This window comes from Trichomycterus rosablanca, unplaced genomic scaffold, assembly GCF_030014385.1.
Source record: "Trichomycterus rosablanca isolate fTriRos1 unplaced genomic scaffold, fTriRos1.hap1 scaffold_239, whole genome shotgun sequence".
Classification (NCBI taxonomy): Eukaryota; Metazoa; Chordata; class Actinopteri; order Siluriformes; family Trichomycteridae; genus Trichomycterus; species Trichomycterus rosablanca.
The window spans coordinates 50,918-56,472 of record NW_026947067.1 but is presented as its reverse complement, the minus strand read 5'-3'; the positions used below and the strand labels follow the sequence as shown (position 1 = coordinate 56,472).

General features: G+C 39.0%; 1 non-coding gene across 1 annotated transcript; it reads right to left on the bottom strand.

The window, feature by feature from the left end:
* Positions 1-3,186: 3,186 nt before the first annotated feature.
* Positions 3,187-3,259, bottom strand: trnak-uuu (transfer RNA lysine (anticodon UUU)). Its single transcript has one exon. It is a non-coding gene; the product is annotated as a tRNA-Lys (tRNA).
* Positions 3,260-5,555: the final 2,296 nt, after the last annotated feature.

Sequence of the window (5,555 nt, the reverse complement as noted above, 5' to 3'; positions counted from 1 at the left end):
TTTATATGTGGCAAGAGAAAAAAATCCATAAAAATCAAATTGAGTTAGCAAAGAACCTTGAATTATACTACAGAGTTCTTCAAGTAGAAACAGTTCTAGCAAAAACACAAAAAACCCTTAAGACTTCTTAGTCTTAGTTTTTTATTATTTCAAATGCCATTAATAATTTATAATCACTGATTTGTGAGATATCAGCAGTAGTAGGTCATGTTTAACTGGTTTAATATTGTTTAAGCGCTGATTATCGGCTGTTTTTCATGAGTATGTTGGGCGGTTTTCCATGCATTTTGGCGGGCTTTTAAATGCGCAATCTGGTAACCCTGGCTGAAGCGTTAATTCATATTTTGGAGCGATGTGTGTTTGTATGCTAGAATATAAATAACATCTTTTACAAACTGCTGTCTATTTACATTGACATTTTCTCTTCTGTCTAAACATTTTTGGAATTGGGTTTGTAAAGATAAGGGATACAGTAGATAATATATTTAATGAGCTGAACTAACTGAGAGAAGCGCTAACGGTGGTGGAAGAGTCTAAAAGGGTTTGGAACATAGTCGTATCATCATAGCAGTATCCAGAAGCTAATATACACAAACCTTTCTTTAAAAAATAAACTTACCTTGTTAATAAAGTATGACCTCAATTTCTAAACAAACACAGTATCCGCTGCTGCAGTCTCTACACAAACTTTGCTGCACTGAAATCGCAAGGACACATTTTATGGATATTACGGTAATGCACTGAGAACTCGTCCTGCAGTCATGCAAGCACATACAACAGTGTGTGAGTTTACACTAATCAACCATAACATTAAAACCACCTCCTTGTTTCTACACTCACTGTCCATTTTATCAGCTCCACTTACCATATAGGAGCACTTTGTAGTTCTACAATTATTGACAGGACCACCACAGAGCAGGTATTATTTGGATGGTGGATCATTCTCAGTACTGCATTGACACTGACATGGTGCTGGTGTGTTAGTGTGTGTTGTGCTGGTATGAGTGGATCAGACACAGCAGCGCTGCTGGAGTTTTTAAATACTGTGTCCACTCACTGTCCACTCCATTAGACACTCCTACCTAGTTGGTCCACCTTGTAGATGTAAAGTCAGAAACGATCGCTCATCTATTGCTGCTGTTTGAATTGGTCATCTTCTAGACCTTCATCAGTGGACATAGGACGCTTCCCACAGGGTGCTGATGGCTGGATGTTTTTGGTTGGTGGACTATTCTCAGTCTAGCAGCGCTGCTGTGTCTTATCCAGTCATACCAGCACAACACACACTAACACACCACCACCTGAATTTCCTGCATAAATCTGTTCCATAAAATATTTTCTGCCTTACTCAGCCCTCTGCTTCCTTGTATAGAAATAGGCTAAAAACCGGGTGTAGTAAGTCCTGCTGTCCACAACAAAGGACTTTGGATAAATGTTTTGTTTAGAAAGGGTTAAAATTGCTGTACATTTCTGTAATCTTTATAAACTGAAGTTACGACTCATATTGAACGAAACTGATCTCTTACTTTGCTTATTTCCATGAAATGTAAAATATGACATGGCAGCCATTTTTAAAAGAAAGTTCATGGGCTGCTTGTCGCACACCTACAAATGGGACATTAATAAAAAGCTCAGGATGTACTCTATAAAATACAGTAGTACTCAAATGGATTGAATAAACGGTGCTTGAGTTAGAGATCTCGGACACATGTCAAGTCAGATTTATTTATATGGCGCTTTTTCCAATGAACATTGTCTCAAAGCAACTTTACAGAATCCAGGCCGAAGGGCGAGAGTGGCAAGGAAAAACTCAGGAAGAAACCTTGAGAGGAACCAGACTCAGCAGGGACCCATCCTTCTTGGGTGGCCTGGAGGATACTTTAAATAAAAAGGATTTACACAAATCATACAAACACAAATTTAAATTGAACTGAAAGTTGTAACTAGCAAAAAAATAATGTAAGTTCTTCATTGTTCAGTCCAGTCTGTGATAAAGTCTGTTGTACGTTCTGGACATTTTTGGTGCAAACACGCCAGGTTACTGTCACATCTAGTAGGAGCAGCATTGTTGGCACTGCAGTCTCGACTTGCAGTCTTTAACCTCGAGAGAATGAACAGGTTTCCGTCAGAGCCTCCTCGGGTTAAAACAACAGAAGATGTTGTTACAATGTGAAATCGTTAAGAGTAAAATATCAGAGAGTTTTACAGGTTTAGACTCCAGCACCCCTAACTATTACAGCATAACTAGGTTTGCTTGTTTAGTTTGAAAAGACCAATCAAAAGCCTGAGTAAATAAATATGTTTTCAATCTAGACTTGAACATAGAGACTGTGTCCGAGTTCTGACAGCGGATCTCCCTAAGTTTGAAGCAGATCTGTGATGTAAATGTTGTGTTTCAATAAACAATAAAAGTTATCAGGAGCAATTTCTTGGAAAGACTCCAAAAGGGGTTACCAAAAGTACAGTTGTTTTACATCAGGGGTGCCCAATACGTCGATCACGATCTACCAGTCGATCACACAGTGCATGCTGGTACATCGCCCCTCATTTTAACAGGTCAACGTGATTGACATGAAATGTGGCCACTGTTTTCGTAAATTTGCGGTTTGCCTCCACCTAGTGGACATTTTGAGAAATGCAATATATTACAGGTTAGAACATAACATTAAAAAAACCTCTTTGTTTCTAGACTCACTGTCCATTTTACCAGCTCCGCTTACCATATTAAAGCACTTAGTATTTCTACAATTACTGACTGTAGTCCATCTGTTTCTCTACATAAATTTAAAACCCGGAGGATGCAGGCATCGATCCCGCTACCTCGAGCACTCTACCATTTGAGCTAATTCCCCTTACGAAGGACCCTTTGTAAATTGTAATGTACTAACAGAGCGTTGATGCTGCATTATGTAGGGGCCACAATAGTGCAGGATATACCAACTGTTTAGTGCAGTGCAATAACAAAGCGGCTCTGTGAAGCAAGAACTGAAGTCTGTTTGAAACAGCTGGGCGTACAGCTAGTCGGTGTGGAGAACATGTTACACTCACAGTGTGCTATTATTTCAAGCTGATCAAGTACATGCTATTTCACTTACAAACATCTCACAAAGTACAAATTCTTCATCATTCTAAACAAACCATGTAGTACGGGACATTACCGCTTACCTAATGCAGTAAGAAACAACTCGCCCGAACAGGGACTTGAACCCTGGACCCTCAGATTAAAAGTCTGATGCTCTACCGACTGAGCTACCCAGGCTGTAAAGATCCGTGCTGTCTCTCTTGAAGGCGATTATATAAAGTTTTAAGTGAAGTATGTTCCTGCTTACACACACAAAGAAAAACATCTTGGGAGGAGAATTTTGCAGGTAGAAACAAACAGATTCCTTTCTTTCACCTTTTTCTTTTTTTCCTGTATCAATTGCACGATTGTTTTCCAGTCATTAAAATGTTATGTGCATTTATATGTGGCAAGAGAAAAAAAAATCCATAACACTCAAACTGAGTTAGCAAAGAACCTTAAATTATACTAAAGGGTTCTTCAAGTAGAAACAGTTCTACCAAGAACACAAAAAGAACCCTTAAGAAACACTTCTTAGTGCTACATACATCAGTTGTATTCTAGAGGTCAGCATGCGATGAAACTGTGATAGAAACAGACATCGTTTTACTTTATACAACAGTTAGTTCCGACCTTACAATCTGATTGGTTGAGAAGCGTTCTAACCGTGCTGATATTCGTGATAACAGCACAGCCTTTTCACACCACAACTGTATTACTCCGCTGACGCGTTGCCAGTAACGACAAGCTTCATGCACACAAACGCGCACGCAGGCGACACAGACCTTTTTCCCGATCGCGTTTTAAATCCGTTATCTGATATACAATCTAGCGCACTGTGTAGGGAACATAAATCAGTTGTCTAATTCACTGTCTAGTACACTATGTAGGGAACATAAATCCGTGATCTGATACACAATCTAGTGCACTATGTAGGGAACATTAATGTGTTTGTAACGCGAACAGTTAGTTTAATAGCCCAGTTAGCAGCTCCTAAAAGTTCTGTTATCACCAATATCCTTTGGTGTGTGCAAGAGGTTTTTTATTTCTTTTTTCCCTTCGGAGGTTCTTGCCTTTTTCTTCTTGTTGTTCTTACCTCCCTGAAATGAGTTTTTGCAACTTGGGATGTCTGCTTTGTAGTGTTAAACTTTATATTCGTTGTGGAACTACTTTTTGGCGGAAGGTATTGTCAATATTAAAGCATATTTATTATGAAATTCAGGACTTCTTTGATTTATTTTCTTTCTTTATTTTGTAAAAACTGTTGTATAAAAGCAATAGAGCACTTGAGGTCGTGTGTTATCGCGAATAACACGCGTGCCTGTGACCGAATCACAGCCGTGATGTTAGTCGCGATGACACACTCCCTCTCGTGTTCTATTGCTTGAGTCTAACGCAATATTAACTGTATTCATATTATTCCATCTAGTGGACGATTGAATAGCCTACAACAAGCACAAACAGGGTTTGAGTTCTTAACAACTAATCCAGTCAGTTAAAAACCCAACAAGAAGGCTGTACCTAATACACTCATACCAGAGAAAACACACCCTAACATGCTAGTGCCGTTACAGTGCTAACAATGGTCCACCCAAAAACATTATTTGGTCAGTTGGAGATCTCATATGGGGCTCCCTTTCTATTGATATATGATTTACAACCTAGTGACAAAGTGTACAGTGCAGCAAATGGGTTACAGTCAGTACATTTACCATACATAATAATGTGAAAGATTAAGCAGTTCGTACAAATATTAGTCCATGTGGGGCGAGGGTGGTGTCGAAGGTACCCAAGCTAGTCAGGATGAGGTCTAAAACGCTGAGTTCAGGTCACAGTGTCCCATTGAGGTGTGGGTTTGAATCCCACTTCTGACTGCTAGTGCTTTATACAAATGTATGTCTTTAACCCTCTAACATACATAATAATGTGAAAAGATTCAGCACTTTGTACAAATCTTTGGCCATGTGGGGAAAGCCTTAGTTCAGGTCGCAGTCTCCCCTGGAGGCGTGGGTTCAAATCCCACTTCTGATAGCTCCTGCTTTATACATTTATCGCAGCCTTTAGGACGAACTGAACCAGATTGTACCACTGACAGACTGACTTAAGGGTTGATGCTGCATTAGGGGCCAAAATAGTGCAGGATATACCAACTGTTTAGTGCAGTGCAATAACAAAGCGGCTCTGTGAAGCAACAACTGAAATTATAATGCATGTAATTCAGCATAAAATATGTGGGTATTAATATCTAAAACTCAGTGCATTATTAGGCTGCAGATAAATATAGATTTAAACGGTCCTATATTTACTACAGTCTGTTTAAAATAACTAGTTGGTGTGGAGAACATGTTACACATGCAGTGTGCTATTATTTCAAGCTTATCAAGTACATGCTATTTTACTTAGAAATATCTCACAAAGTACAAATTCTTCATCATTCTAAATAAACCATGTAGTACGGGACATTACCGCTTACTTAATGCAGTAAGAAGCAACT